This window comes from Cetorhinus maximus, chromosome 2, assembly GCF_964194155.1.
Source record: "Cetorhinus maximus chromosome 2, sCetMax3.hap1.1, whole genome shotgun sequence".
NCBI classification, from domain to species: Eukaryota; Metazoa; Chordata; class Chondrichthyes; order Lamniformes; family Cetorhinidae; genus Cetorhinus; species Cetorhinus maximus.
Genome location: NC_135880.1, coordinates 93,557,693 through 93,573,847, shown reverse-complemented (window position 1 = coordinate 93,573,847; position 16,155 = coordinate 93,557,693).

Sequence of the window (16,155 nt, the reverse complement as noted above, 5' to 3'; positions counted from 1 at the left end):
GAAGACAATAGTGTTCCTGAAGGGCCAATGCTAGGATCACTGCTTTTTTGATATATAAAAATGACCTGGATATTGGAATAAGGAGTAACATTCCAAAATTTGCTGATGACATTAAACTTAAAGGTATGGCTGACAACGAGGATGATAACAATCAAGGGCAACCAGATTTAGATCAGCTAGCAGAATGGGCAGACGAGAGGCAGATGGAATTTAATACAGAGATGTGTGAGGTGATGCATTTTGCAGAAGGGATAGGGAGAGGCAATATGAACTTAATGCATAGCTCTAAAGAGAGTGCAAAGACAGCTGGACTGGGGGCTTCATGTGATTAGATTTTTCAAGGTGGCCTTGGTTAGGATTTGCCACAATGGTTCCAAGGATGCTACAAGATTAAAAGCAAAAAACTGCAGATGCTGGAAATACAAAACAAAAACAAAAATACCTAGAAAAACTCAGCAGGTCTGAGAGCATCTGTGGAGAGGAAGACAGAGTTAACATTTCGAGTCCGAATGACTCTTCATCAGAACTAAGGAAAAATAGAAAAGAGGTGAATATAAGCTGGTTTAAGGGAGGGGGGGTGGGACAGGTAGAGCTGGATAGAGGGCAGTGATAGGTGGAGATTGCCAAAAGATGTCATAGACAAAAGGACAAAGAGGTGTTGATGGTGGTGACATTAGCTAAGATATGTGCAAATGGGGACATTAAGGGTAGAAGGCAGGACGAGAAAGGTACAGATAGCCCTAGTGGGGGTGGGGTGTGGGGAAGGGATTGAAATAGGCTAAAAGGTAGAGATAAAACAATGGATGGAAATACATTTAAAAATAAGGGAAATAGGTGGGAAAAGAAAAATATATATAAATTATTGGAAAAAGAGGAATCAGAAAGAGGGTGGGGATGGAGGAGAGAGGTCATGATCTAAAGTTGTTGAACTCAATATTCAGTCCGGAAGGCTGTAAAGTGCCTAGTCGGAAGCTGAGGTGCTGTTCCTCCAGTTTGCGTTGAGCTTCACTGGAACATTGCAGCAGGCCAAGGACGGACATGTGGGCATGAGAGCAGGGAGGTGTGTTGAAATGGCAAGCGACAGGGAGGTCTGGGTCATGCTTGCGGACAGACCGAAGGTGTTCCGCAAAGCGGTCATCCAGTCTGCGTTTGGTCTCTCCAATATAGAGGAACCTGCATTGGGAGCAGCGAATGCAGTAGACTAAATTGAGGGAAGTGCAAGTCAAATGCTGCTTCACTTGAAAGGAGTGCTTAGGCCCTTGGACGGTGAGGAGGAGGGAAGTAAAGTGGCAGGTGTTGCACCTCCTGTGGTTGCATGGGAAGGTGCCATGGGAGGGGGTTGAGGTGTAGGGGGTGATGGAGGAGTGGACCAGGGTGTCCCAAAGGGAATGATCCCTGCAAAATGCCACCAGGGGGCGGATGAAGGGAAAATGTGTTTGATGGTAGCATCATGCTGGAGTTGGCGGAAATGGCAGAGGATGATCCTTTGAATGTGGAGGCTGGTGGGGTGATAAGTGAGGACAAGGGGGACCCTATCATGGTTCTGGGAGGGAGAGGAAGGTGTGAGGGCTGATGCGTGGGAGATGGGCCGGTCACGGTTGAGGGCCCTGTCAACCACCGTGGGTGGAAAACTTCAGTTAAGGAAAAAGGGAGACATGTCAGAGGAACTGTTTTTGAAAGTGGCATCATCAGAACAGATGCAGGAAGTGGGGTGTGAGGAGCTGTAGTCGAGGTAGCTGTGGGAGTCGGTAGGCCTGTAATGAATATTGGTGGACAGTCTATCACCAGAAATTGAGACAGAGAGGTCAAGGAAGGGAAGGGAACTGTCAGAGATGAACCATGTGAAAATGATGGAGGGCTGGAAATTGGAAGCAAAATTAATACATTTTTCCAGGTCCAGACGAGAGCATGAAGCAGCACCGAAGCAGTCATCGGTGTACCGGAGAAAGAGTTATGGGAGGGGGCCAGAGTTGGACTGGAATAAGGAACGTTCCAGATACCCCATATAGAGACAGGCATAACTGGGTCCCATGCGGGTACCCATAGCCACACCTTTTATTTGGAGGAAGCGAGAGGACTTTAAGGAGAAATAGTTCAGTGAGAGAATAAGTTCAGCCGGACGGAGGAGAGTAGTGGTGGATGGGGATTGTTTGTGCCTCTGTTCGAGGAAGAAATGGAGAGCCCTCAGACCATCCTGGTGGGGGATGGAGGTGTAGAGGGATTGGACGTCCATGGTGAAGAGGAGATGGTTGGAGCCAGGGAACTGGAAATTGTTGATATGATGTAGGGTGTCAGAGGAATCGCAGATGTAGGTGGGAAGAGACTGGACAAGGGGAGAGAGAATGGAGTAAGGATAGCAAGAAATGAGTTCCGTCGGGCAGGAACAGGCTGACACGATCGGTCTGCCGGGACAGTCATGTTCGTGGATTTTGGGTAGGAGGTAGAAGCGGGCCGTCCGAGATTGGGAGACTATGAGGTTGGAAGCTGTGAAAGGAAGATCTCCAGAGGAGATGAGGTCAGTGACAGTCCTAGAAACAATGGCTTGATGTTCAGTGATGGGGTCATGGTCCAGGGGGAGGTAGGAGGAAGCGTCTGCGAGTTGACGCTCAGCCTCTGCGAGGTAGAGGTCAGTGCGCCAGATAACAACAGCACCACCCTTTTTTGATGACAGTGTCAGGTTTGGACCTGAGAGAACGGAGTGCAGCAAGTTCAGAGAGAGACAGGTTAGAGTGGGTGAGAGGAGCAGAGAAATTGAGACGACTGATGTCACGCCGACAGTTCTCAATGAAAAGATCAAGACCAGGGTAGAAACCAGAGAGATGGGTCCAGGTGGAGGGAGAATATTGGAGGCAGGTAAAAGGATCCGTTGAACGGGGAGGAGACTCCTGCCCAAAGAAGTAAGCACGGAGACGAAGGTGGCGGAAGAAGAGTTCAGCATCGTGCCAAGCCCGAAATTCATTGAGATGAGGGCGTAAGGGTATGAAACTGAGTCCTTTGCTGAGTACTGAATGTTCAGCATCAGAGATTACAAGATTAAATTGGAGGAACTAGGGCTATTCTCCTTGGAGAAAAAGGGGCTGAGGGAGATTTGATAGAGATGTACAAGATTATGACAGGTTTAGATAAGGTAGAAAAAGAAAGGCTGTTTACCATTAGGTAATGGTACAAGGACTAAGAGATACAGATTTAAGTTTTGGGCAAGTGATGCATGGCTGATTCATTCGACTCATTCCTGGATGAGGGGATTATTTTATTAAGAAGGTTGAACTATACCCATTGGAGTTTAGAAGAATGGGCGGTAATCTTGAGGGGATTTGATAGCATAGGTACTGGGAGGATGTTTCCATTTGTGGGAGAGACTAGAACCAGGGGACACAGTTGGAACAAGGGGTCTACCATTTAAGATGGAGATGAGGAGAATTTTTTTCTCTCAAAGAGTCATTTGTATGTCATTTTCCTCAAAAAGCAGTGAAAGCTGGGTCATTTATTTTATTAAGGTAGAGTTAGTCAAGTTTTTGATAGACAGGATAGACAAGGGAGTCAAGGCTTATGGAAGGGGAAACAGCAAAGTGGAGCTGAGACCACAACCAGATCAGCCATGATCTTATTGAATGGCAGAGCAGGCTCAAAAGGCTGAAAGGCCATATCTTGTTCCTAAGTCCTATGTTCCTATGTAAGAGGAATGTGAGGAAAAACTTTTTTTTGCTTAGTTAGTAGTAACAACTTGCAACTTGTTGCATATGTGGATGGTGGAAGTGGAGAGAATGAATAATTTCAAAAGGAAATTGGATGGGTACTTGAGGGAAATAAACTTACAGAGCTATCAAGATAGAGCAGGGGAATTGGACTAACTGGATTTCTCTACAGAGAGCTGGCATGGACTCAATGGGCCAAAAGACCTCCTGTGCCGCAATGACTTCATGATTCTATTATCTGATAGATATTACAGAGACATAGTGCAAGGTGACCAAGGCTTGGAACATAATATCCAGGGCACTTTACATTTTGCACAGACAGACAAAATGTTGGAGTAGTTTATTGGCCCCTATTAGCAGCTATACTGTTGGACAGAGTATTACTCAAGAAATAAGAGGAGCTTTTAACAAGGGCAATAAAATCAATGTGGGCCTTTAATCTTCGTATAGACTAAAATCAAATTAAATCAACAAAAGTTTTTTTGAGATTGAATTCATGGAATGCATCCAAAGTAGTTTCCTTGAACAATATGTTATGGAACCAACCAGGGAAGAAGCTATTTTTAGACCGTGCCTTCTGTAATGAGACAAGGTTAATTAGTAATCTCATGGTAAGAGAATCTCTGGACAAGAGGGATCATAACTGAATTTTACATCCAGTTTGTAAGGGAGCAGAGTGGGCCTAAATCTAGTATTTTAAACTTAATAAGGACAACTATGTGGGCATGAAAGCTGAACTAGCTGAAGTGAACTGGGGTACTAGGTTAGGGGAAAGCTCAATAGAGAAGCAGTGGCAAACATTTAAGGGGATATTCCAGAATACTCAGGATAAATGTATTCCTACTATGGAGAAAAATTCTAAAGAGATGATGCACCATCCGTGGTTAACTAAAGAAGTCAAGGAAAGCATCAAAATTAAGGAAAAAACATATTACTGGCAAAGATGAGTGGCAGGTCAGATGATTGGTCAGAATATAAAGAATGGCAGAGCATGACTGAAAGGTTCATCAGGAGAAAGAAATTAGACTATGATAGGAAGCTAGCTAGAAATGTAAAAATGGATAGCAAGAGTTTCTATAGGCACTTAAACAGGAAAAGAGTAGGTAACATGAGTGTTGGTTCTCTAGAGTGTGAGAATGGGGAGTTAATAGTAGATAATGAAGAAATGGCATATGAAATAAACAAATATTTTGCTTCTGTTTTCCCTATAGAGGATACAAAAATCATTCCACTAATAACTGTAAAACGCGTAGCGGGAGTGGGGAGGAGAAAGGAACTTGGTGAAATTACAATCACTAGGGAAGCAGTACTGAGCAAATTGATGGAGCTATGGGTTGTTAAGTCTACGGCTCCAGATGGACTTCATCCTATGATCTTAAAAGAGGTGGCTAATGAGGTAGTAGATATGTTGGTGTTAATTTTCCAAAATTCCCTAGAATCTAGAAAGGTTCCATCCGATTAGAAAGTAGCAAATATACCCCCTCTAATTCAAGAATGGAGGGAGACAAAAAATGGGAAACTATAGGCTAGTTAGCTTGACGTCTGGCATGGGGAAGGTGTTGGAATTGATCATTGAAGAGATTATATCGGGGCACTCAGAAAAACACAAGGTAATCGGGAAAAGTCAGCATGGTTTTGTGACAGGGACATCATGTTTAACTATTTTATCAGAGCTCTTTGAAGGAATAACATATGCTGTAGTTAGAGGGGAGCCTGTAGATGGACTGGACTTGGATTTACAGAAAGTAGTTTATAAGGTACCATATCAAAGGTTATTGCTGAAAATAAAAGCTCATGGTGCAGGGGGTAACATACTAGCCTAGAGAGAAGATTGGCTGGCTGGCAGAAAACAGAGCATACATAAGTGAGCCTTTGTCTGATTGGCAGGGTGTGATGAGTGGAGTCCCTCAGGGGTCTGTGCTGGAGCCTCAACTTTTTATAATTTACATCAATGACTTAGATGAGGAGAGTGAAGGCATGGTAGCTAAATTTGCAGATGACACAAAGATAGGTAGGAAAGTATGTTGTGAAGAAGACGTAAGGAGTTTGCAGATGGAGATAGATAGGTTGAGTTGAATGGGCAAAAATCTGGCAGATGCAGTATAATGTGGGAAAACGTGAAGTTGTTCACTTTGGCAGGAAGAATAAAAAAAGCAGAGCATTATTAATTGGAGAACAACCGCAAATTCCAAGGTGCAGAGAGATCTGGTGTTTTCGTGCATGGGTCATAAAACGTTAGTATGCAGGCACAGCATGTAATCAAGAAGACTAATGGAATTCTAGCCTTTATTATGAAAGGAATTAACATAAAAATAAGAATGTTATGCTTCAGTTATACAGGGCATTGGTGAAATCACATCTCAAATACTGTGTGCTGTTTTGGTCTCCTTATTTAAGGAAGAATGTAAATGCATTGGAGGCGGTTCAGAGGAGGTTTACTAAATTCACATCTGGAATGAATGGGTTGTCTTATGAAGATAGTTTGGAAAGGCTGGGCTTGTTTCCACTGGCGTTTAAAACAGTGAAGGGTGACTTGATTGAAGTATATAAGATCCTGAATGGTCTTGACAAGGTGGATGTGGAAAGGATGCTTTTTGTTGTGGGTGAGTCCAGAACTTGGGGGCACTGTTTTAAAATTGGTGGCCGCACTTTTAGGGCAGAATTTTTTTCTCTCAGTGGATTGTGCGACTTTGGAACACTGCCTCGGGAGGTGGTGGAAGTGGGTCACTGAATATTTTTACGGTAGAAGTAGATAGATTCTTGTTAAGCAAGTGACTAAAAGGTTATCAGAGGGAGATGGGAATGTGGAACTCGAAACAAACAGATCAGCCATGATCTTATTGAGTGGCAGAACAGGCTCAAGGGGCCAAATGGCCTACTTCTGGCTCCTATTTCGTATGTTCATATGTACATATGTTCATATAATATGACAGTATTCATATTGAGTAGAGGGTGACATAAATTGGTGCATTAAAATGAAACAAAACCAAATTCATTGGCATGAGGAATGAGTTAGCTAAGGTAGATTGGGAAGTTAAATTAAAATTTATGACAGTGGAAAAGTAATAGCGAACATTTGAATAAACATTTCAAAGGCTATACATTCCACTGATAAATAATTCTTCATGGGAAAAACATAAAATTCTGAGAACGCTTGACAGGCTAGATGCTGAGAGACTGTTTTCCCAGCTAAGGAAGCTTCTACTCACCTCTGTGGCATCGTCTGACCCCATCCCTGCTTCACCTCAACCGCTGCTGAAATCTTGATCTATGTCATTGTTACCTCTAGACTTGACTATTTCAATGCACCCCTGCCAGTCTCCCAAGTTCTACCCTCTGTAATCTTGAGGTCATTCAAAAGTCTGCTGCTTATGACTTTACTCACACCAAGTTTCGTGCACCCATCATCTCTGTGATTGCTGACCTACATTGACTCTCTGATAAGCAACAGCTAGATTTGACGACTCTCACCCTTGTTTTCAAATCCCTCCATGTTCTTGCCCCTCCCTACCCCTGTAATCTCCTCCAGCCCCACAACCCTCTTAAATATCTACACTCCTCTAATTCTAGTCTCTTGAGCATCTCCAGTTTTAATTGTTCCACCACTCAGCTGCCAAGGCCTTGTGCTCTGTTATTCTGTCCCTACACCCATTTGTCTCACTACATCTTTTTCCTCCGTCTTTAAAACCCACCATTTTGACTAAGCTTTTGGTCATTTGCCTTAATGTCTTTTGTTGTGGTTCAGTGTCATTTTGCTTTATCTTGCGCCTGTGAAGCACTGGGACATTTTATTACATTGAAGGCACTATATAAATACATGTTGTTATTGTTGCTGTTGAAAGGGACATAGGTCAGGATTTTCCCACTCCCACCTGCGCAGCTTTGATGGCATGACCGGATGCAATGTCGAAGGGGAGGGTGTTGGGTTGGCAGGCCGATAAGTTCCTGCCTCCTCCAGCCGACCTTGCTGGTAGTGTGCCGGCGGCTGGCCAGGGGCACTTGTGAGGCCTCCAATACGTACCCCTTCACGAGAGCCAGAGGAATCAATGAGCCACAGCTGTGTCTGCAGGCCACCCTGTGGAGGAGCTTCCCCTCCTCAGAGGTGGGCTGACACTATGTTCACTGTTCCTTTTAAAAACGTAGAAACCCCTTCAGGGCCTCGGTCCTGCATTGGCAGCACTGACCTTGTTTGGATCTGCAGCTTCAGGAACTCATCCGCTGTCCTTAATTGAAACGTGAACATGGCTAATTCGGAGGCCACCTCCCACTAGATTGCATGTTAGCAAGTGCGGATGAAATAGCCCTGGCCCACAATTATTTTAATGGAGATAAGATCACATCCAATGCCTCAGAATAAAGGGTTGCCAGTTAGAACTAAATTGAGGTGAAATTCCCTCACTCAGTTTGTTGAACCTTTGGTACATTCAAGGCTGGTATAGGTAGATTTTTGGACTCCATAAGAATCAAGGAATATGGGGATTGAAGGGAAAGTGGAGTTGAGACTGCAGATCAGCCATGATCGTATTGAATGGCGGAGTAGACTCAAGAGCAAAAGACCGTATGGCCTACTCCTGCTCATATTTCAGGGCTCTGGGTCTATACTCGATGGAGTTTAGAAGGATGAGGGGGGATCTGATTGAAACTTACAGAATACTGAAAGGCCTGGATAGAGTGGACATGGGGAAGATGTTTCCATTAGTAGGAGAGACTAGGACCTGAGGGCACAGCCTCAGTGTAAAGGGAAGACCTTTTAGAACAGAGATGAGGAGAAACTTCCTTAGCCAGAGAGTGGTGAATCTATGGAATTCATTGCCACAGAAGGCTGTGGAGGCCAGGTCATTGAGTGTATTTAAGACCGAGATAGATAGGTTCTTGATTGGTAAGGGGCTCAAAGGCTATGGGGAGAAGGCGGGAGAATGGGGTTGAGAAACTTATCAGCCATGATTGAATGGCAGGGCCGACTCGATGGGCCAAATAGCCTAATTTCTGCTCCTATGTCTTATGGTCTTATATTCTTTTGTTCTAATGATCTGGCCTTGTATGCAGAATAGTGAAAAACATGGAATGCAAACCCAAAGGCCTGAATCTTTTGGATGCTGGGTGTCGCTTCCTGCCATCCGAAGATATGGCAGGGAACACATTCCTGGCAACTCCAAGGGCTGGCTTTCCAGCTCCTCGGGCGGGCATGGCACGTGGGCTGGGGAGCGGCTGCGAAAGTGACCACCACCCACGATTGGGCCCCAACCGCGATTTTACGCTGGCTGGCCAATTAACGGGCGGCCAGCGTGAATTGCACGCTGAAACAGTCAGCGCTGCCTGTGTGGCGGGGGGAGGGCGAGCGCAGAAGTCAGCGCATTCACACAGGTGCACTCAGTGAAAGCTCCCTGAAGGCAGAGAGCTGCCTCAGGGAGTTGAAGATTTCTAACATTAAAAATAAACATTTTAAAATTAAGGTAAACATGTCTCCTCATGTTGTCACATGAGTAGGGACATGCTAAAAATGAGATTTAAACATTTTTATTTCATTTTTAATTAACATCGGAAACCTCATCCGGCCCATGAATGAGGTTTCCTCAAAAATCCAATGGCCGCTTGGCCGTTTTTGCTCCCCGCCAGCCGTAAGGTTGGACAGACAGGGAAAAATTCAGTTTAATTAATTTATTAATGGGCTTAAAAGCCCTCTTAATTGTCGGTGGACACGCTGCCGACTCCCGCACGTGCCCGCCGACTGAAATATCGCGCGAGTGCGCGATGACGTTGGGACACTCGCCCAACATCATCGCACGGAATTTCACACTCGTACGTGTTGGCCACACGCCCGCATGCCAAGGTGACAACCCAGCCGAAGGGCCCCGCAGCCATTTCAAGCCTTAATGTGCATTAAGTGGCGGCAAGTGGGACTTCTGCCCCTCACTCGGGAGGAAGTCTTGCCTTAAAGAGCTGCCAGCCAATCTGATTGACTGGCAACTCTCCAGTCTCTGCAGCAACAGGGGCTGCAGTGGACAGAAGAAGAAATGCATGAGGATGCCTGAGATTAGTCTGGGCACCAGAGGCCCAGATAAGTTTAACGGGTCCAAGGGCAGGGAGGGTAGGGAAGGCCTGGGGGAGTTGCAAAGGGGGCAATCGGGGTCTTGGGGGAGACGTTGGGTGGGAGACGGAGGTCCGAAGGCCACTGGGCCTTAAGGGATGGTGTCCGACTTCAGAAGGGGGCTTCTGATGGAAGCTCCCCACCAACCCTGCCCCCCAACCCCCCACCCACCACTTCCCACCCAAGATGTAAGTCAGTTGATTTTTGGGCTTCCTCCATACAAGGTCAAACCTCCTGCCAGCCTAAAAATTGAGGCTGGGTGGGAAATGGCCCTTAAGTGGCCAATAATTGGGGCGAGGGTGGGCCTCCCATCTGAGGCCTTGTCTGCTCCAGCATAAAATCACTGTGTGGTCAGGGCAGGCGAGAACCCAGAGAGAATCCTGTTCCCATAATTTCATGGTTTCCCCTCCTCTTGCCTGAAAACCCACGAGAGGGGGAGTGTAAAATTCAGGCTAATGGAAGAGGGAATTTAGCTGCTTTCACCCTGAAAGTCTGGAACAGTTCTCCTGGAAAATACAAGAGATTTTGATGGGAAAGCAGGAGACCACAGTTGTGAAGGAAGTTTCTCAGTGAAATCTGAGATGCCAGGATAAAATTAACCAGAACAGAAAACTGAGCAAGAAAAATTGCAATTCTTTTAAGGTGCTAGTTTTCAAAGGAATTACATTTTGTGGAATAATTTGGTGCCAAATCACTTGAACATAGACATAGAGGGCACTTTTGAAATAACTATGGAAATTAAATGGTGTACTTTGCCATTGCGTTACATTATTCTGGAATTTTTCTTTTGATATTGATGTGCAACTTCTGGTGTAGAGGAGAGTGAATTTTATGTTTCATGTTGTAGATGTGGGATTTTGGCAAACATATGAGCAGTTGGGGTTGATATTACAATTGTAACAATAATGCTTTCCTTTTCATCTCACTTATCATTAAAATCAATTGCTTTCCAGGCAATTGGTTCTGGGAGAGGTGGGACCTGTGCGCGCCATACAGGTTGCACCTAAACAGAGCTGGGACCAATTTCCTTGCAAGGTGATCTGCAAGTGCTGGTGGGGAGGGTTTAAACTAACTTGGCAGGGTTGTAAGAACCAGGAGTTAATACAAGAGAGGAAAACAAGATGGAAAGAATATTGGGAGAGATAAAGAGTAATAGAGAAGGAAATAGTAAGGTATTAAATGGATTCGGCATAAGATGGCAAGTAATAAAGTCTAAATTAGGATTACAGTGCATGCATGTTGATGTGCAGAGTGTGGCAAATAAGATTGGTGAGCTGCAGATGCAGGTCACCATGGGGAAAGATGATGCTTAGGTGCTAACAGGGACTGGGCTCAAACAAAGTAAGGGCTGGGTATTAAATATCCTTGGATGCAAGATTTTCAGGAAAAATGGGAAAGGAGGGAAAAAGGAGGGGTGAAAGTATTGATTAAGGGTGGCATTGCAGTGCTGAAGAAAGAGGATGTCCCAGAGGAGTCAAGGACAGAAACTTTTTTGGCTAGAGTTAAGGAAATGAAAAGGTGCAATTACATTGCTTGGTGTTTTCTATAGGCCACCAACTAGTGGGAAAAATGTAGAGAAACAAATTTGCAAGGAAATTGCAGTAAAGTGCAAGAATTATAGAGTAGTTGTAAGGGGGTTGGCGTGGGTGGGGGGGAGCTTTAATTATCCGAATATAGATTGGGATGGTGTAAAGGGTAGAGATGGCCAAGAGTTCCTAGGATGTGTTCAGGAGAATTTTCTACAGCAGGATGTTTCCAGTCCAGTGAAAAAGAAGGCACTTCTGGGTCTGGTTCTGGAGAATGAGCTGGGCCAAGTGGCTCAAGTGTCAGTAGGGGAACATGTTGGGGACAGTGACCATTACATCATAAGGCTTAAATTGGCTATAGAAAAGTTCAAGGAGCAATCCAGAATAAGAATAATTAATTGGGGAAAGGCCAACTTCAATAGGGTAAGAATGGATCTGACCCAGATAAATTAGGGCCAATTAGGGACCATAGAGGTAATCTGTGTGTGGACCCAGAAGACATGGGTACAGTCATCAATGAATACTTTGCGTTGGTCTTCACAATGGAAAAGGACAATGCAGGTTTTGACATCAGAGTGGAGAAATGTGAAATACTGGAGGGAATTAGCATAGAGGGAGAGAAAATACTAGAGGATTTAGCAGCCTTAGAAGTCGATAAACCCACAGGCCCGGATGAGATGTATCCCAGGCTGTTGAGGGAGGTAAGGGAAGAGATATCAGGGGCCCTGGCAGTAATTTTCAAATCCTTTCTGGCCACAGCTGAGGTGCCAGAGGACTGGAGGACTGCTAAAGTTGTCCCATTATTAAAAAAGGGAGGAAGGGATGGACCAGGAAATTACAGGCCAGTCAGTCTAGCCTTGGTGGTGGGGACGTTACTAGAAAGAATTCTGAGGGATAGAATTATTTTGCACATGGAGAGACATGGATTGATCAGGGATAGTGACCATGGATTTGTTAAAGGAAGGTCGTGTTTGGCAAATTTGATTGAATTTTTTGAGGAGGTAACCAGGAGTGTTGATGAGGGTAATGCATTTGATGTGGTCTACATGGACTTTAGCAAGGCTTTTGATAAGGTCCCTCATGGTAGACTGGTCAAGAAAGTAAGAGCCCATGTGATCCAAGGCAAAGTGGCACATTGGATCCAAAATTGGTTGAGAGGCAGGAAGCAGAGGGTAATGGTAGAGGGATGTTTCTGTGAGTGGAAGTCTGTTTCCAGTGGGGTTCTGCAGGGCTCAGTATTGGGACCCTTGCTCTTTGTGGTGTACATAAATGATTTGGGCTTAAATGTAGGGGGTATGATCAAGAAGTTTGCAGATTACACGAAAATTGGTAGGGTGGTTAAATAGTGAGGAGGATAGCCATAAACTGCAGGAGGATATCAATGGACTGGTCAGGTGGGCAGAGCAGTGGAAAATGGAATTCAACCCAGAAAAGTGTGAGGTAATGCACTTAGGGAGGGCTAACAAGGTAAGGGATTACACTATGAATGGTAGGACCCTGGAAAGTAGTGAAGATCAGAGGGACCTTGGTGCGCATATCCATAGATCCCTGAAGGTAGCAGGGCAGGTAGATAAGGTGGTTAAGAAGGCTTATGGGATACTTGCCTTTATTAGCCAAGGCATAGAATACAAGAGCAGGGAGGTTATGGTGGAACTGTATAAAACGCTGGTTAGGCCACAACTGGAATACTGTATGCAGTTCTGGTCACCACATTATAGGAAGGATGTGATTGCACTGGAGAGTGTGCAGAGGAGATTTACCAGGATTCTGCCTGGACTGAAGGGTCAGAGCAATGAGGAAAGATTGAATAAGCTGGGGTTGTTTTCCTTGGAGCAGCAAAGGTTGAGAGGGGACTTGATAGAGCTGTATAAAATTATGAGCGGCATAGATAGGTTGGATAGGAAAGCACTTTTTCCATTAGTAGAGGAGTCAATAACCAGGGGGTATAGGTTTAAGGTAAGGAGTAGAAGGCTAAGAGGGGATCTGAGCAGAACTTTTTTCACCCAGAGGGCGGTGGGAGTCTGGAACTCACTGCCTGAAAGGGTGGTTGAGTCAGAAACTCTGGTAACATTTAAGAAGTATCTGCATATTCACTTGTGTTGCCATTGCCTCCAGGACTATGGGATAAGTGCTGGAAAATGGGATTAGTGTAGTCAGGTCTTTGTTGACTGGCGTGGACACGGTGGACTGAATGGCCTCCTTCTGTGCTGTAAACGTCTATGAGCTAATTATCCTAAATTGAAATCAAAGATTCACAGGCCCAAACTATAAATAACAATGAGCTGCCTTTAAAGAAAAGATAGTTCAAGTACAGTTAAGGTATATTCCCATGAACAGGAAAGGGAAAACAAATCCAGAACTCCCGGGATGATGGAAAATATAGAGATTAAGATGAAGCAGAAAAAAATGTGCTTGTGACAGATGTCAGGTACATAATAAAATTGAAAACCAGGCCAAATATAAAAGGCTCAGATGGGAATTGAAGAACTAAATAAGAGAAGCAAAGAGAGAGTGTGAGATGACACTGGAAGCTAACATAAACAGGAATTCAAAAGTCTTCTACAGGCATATAAATAGTAAAAGGATGGCAGAAGGAGGACTGGGGCTGATTAGGGACCAAAAAGGGGATTTACATATGGAGGGAGGGAGCATGGCTGAGGTATTATATGAATATTTTGCATCTGTCTTTACCCAAGAAGAAAATGCTGCCCAGGTCATGGTGAAAGAGGACATAGTTCAGACACTTGAGGGGTTTAAAATTGATAAGGAGGAGGTATTTGATGAGCTGTCTGTACTTAAAATTGATAAAGCACCGGGGCCGGAAGAGGTGCATCCAAGGATACTGAAGGAAGCGAGAGTAAAAATTGTGGAGGCACTGGCCATAATTTACCAGCCTTCCTTCCTCAGGGGTGGGGTGCTGAAGGATTGGGGAATTATAAATGTTATTTCCTTGTTCAACAAAATGTGTTAAGGTAAACCCAGCAACTACAGGCCAGTCAGTTTAATCTTGGTGGTGGGGAAGCTTTTAGAGATGATAATTTGAAACAAAATTAATAGTTACTTGGGCAAATGTGGTTGTAGCCAGCATAGATTTGTTAAGGGATAAACATGTTTAACTAACTAGCTAGAATTTTTGAAGATTAATGAGAAGAATGCTATTGATGAATGTACATGGACTTCCAAAAGGCATTTGATAAAGTGCCACAAAACAGACTTGTGAACAAAGTTAGAGTTCATGGAATAAAAGGGACAGTAACAACATGGATACAAAATTGGCTGAGTGATAGGAAACAGAGAGTAGTGGTGAATAGTTGTTTTTCAGACTGGAGGAAAGTTTCTAGTGGGGTTCCCAGAGATTGGTTTTAGGACCTCGGGCAGAATTTTCCATGCCTTCTGGTGGTGGGCGTGGTAGGTGGCATGAGCAGACAATAAGGCGCGATCGGTTTCACGACGGCAGGAAGGCAGGTCGCCATTGTCCGCTCAGCCAGCTAAAGGTGGGCCACGTTTCCCACCATTGGTCGTCAGGAACCTCATTGTAATACATCAGCACATCATTATCAGGCCATCCTGCCAGGCTCTTGCACCCCCGCTGGATCATCTGTCCACATCGGGGGGAAAGCATGCCGACGTGTTTCACAACAGCACAGAGGCGACGTGCACTTGGTGGCCTGCACTTTGGGTGAACTGGAGGTGAGTGCCCAGCAATGTTCTAGAGCTTGCCAGGGTCGCCAGTTGCTTTGCAGGCTTCAGGGGTGCAAGGGGATAGGGGTTAAGTGCTGCCCTGACTCAGAGGTGACTTTTGAGGGGGAGGGGGAGGAGGGGCAAGCAGAGCCTTGCCTCTGAGGCGACTTTTGAGGGTGAGGGAGAGCAGGGAGCAAGTGCACCCCTGCCCCTGTGGCGACTTGTGACGTGGGGGGGAGTGCAGCATTGCTGTTGAGGTGACTTGTGGCGGGGGGGGGTGGGGTGGGGGGGATGTTTGGTGGTTAAGGGCATCCCTACCTCTGAGGAGACTTGTGGCAGGGGGGTGGCAAGGGTAGCCCTGCCATTGAATATAGCGCACAAGCATTCGGGTGGGGGGCGTGGTGGTAGGGTGGGTGAGGGAAGTGGCTGTGCATTCGGGGAAACCTGTAGAAAGTGACCATTCCTCTGCAACTGAGGCAGTTCAAGCGCAGCCACATTGATATGATTGGGGTCGGGCTCCTAGCTTATCTGCCCACTCAAGCAATGCAGAAGCATCAAAGCACCACCAAGTTCTCCAGAGCTCCCCAACGCCCCCACCCCGATGCACCCCCCGGCACAGACTGCAAATTCATACGCACTTTAGTGGACTGCAGAGCAGTTGGACTGTACACGTTGTATAATCTCCTCGCTAAAGCTGGCCATGGAGCAGTCACTGCTGCAGGTGCTCATAGCCCCTTGCAATGTCAGCATCCTGGTTTGGACCAGTCTCCCCCATGGTTCAAGCTAACAGGGCAGCCATGCAGCGCACTAATCACTGGCCGTCCAAGTGGTGGTCAGCACTCTCCAAGAAGCGTTAAGGGGCCGTCACACTTAACCAGGACAGGTTCTTAGTGCACCCATGCTAACCAGTGTCTCTCTCCTTCATCCTGCAGGAGGAGTACATCAGGATCATGGAGCCTGGTGAACTAGCTGTATGCCTGATGGCCTACAGAGCACAAAGGAGACAGAGGAGAAAGCGACTGAAGCTCCTGCGTGCACAGAAGCAAAAGCAGCAACCTCAAGAAGAAGGGGGAGCTGGGACTCCCGCACACACCACCCAAGAGCCACAGTGAGCCGCCAAAGGCTGGCGCCTAGCGATACCCAGAGTCTATAGATGCCACCTTTC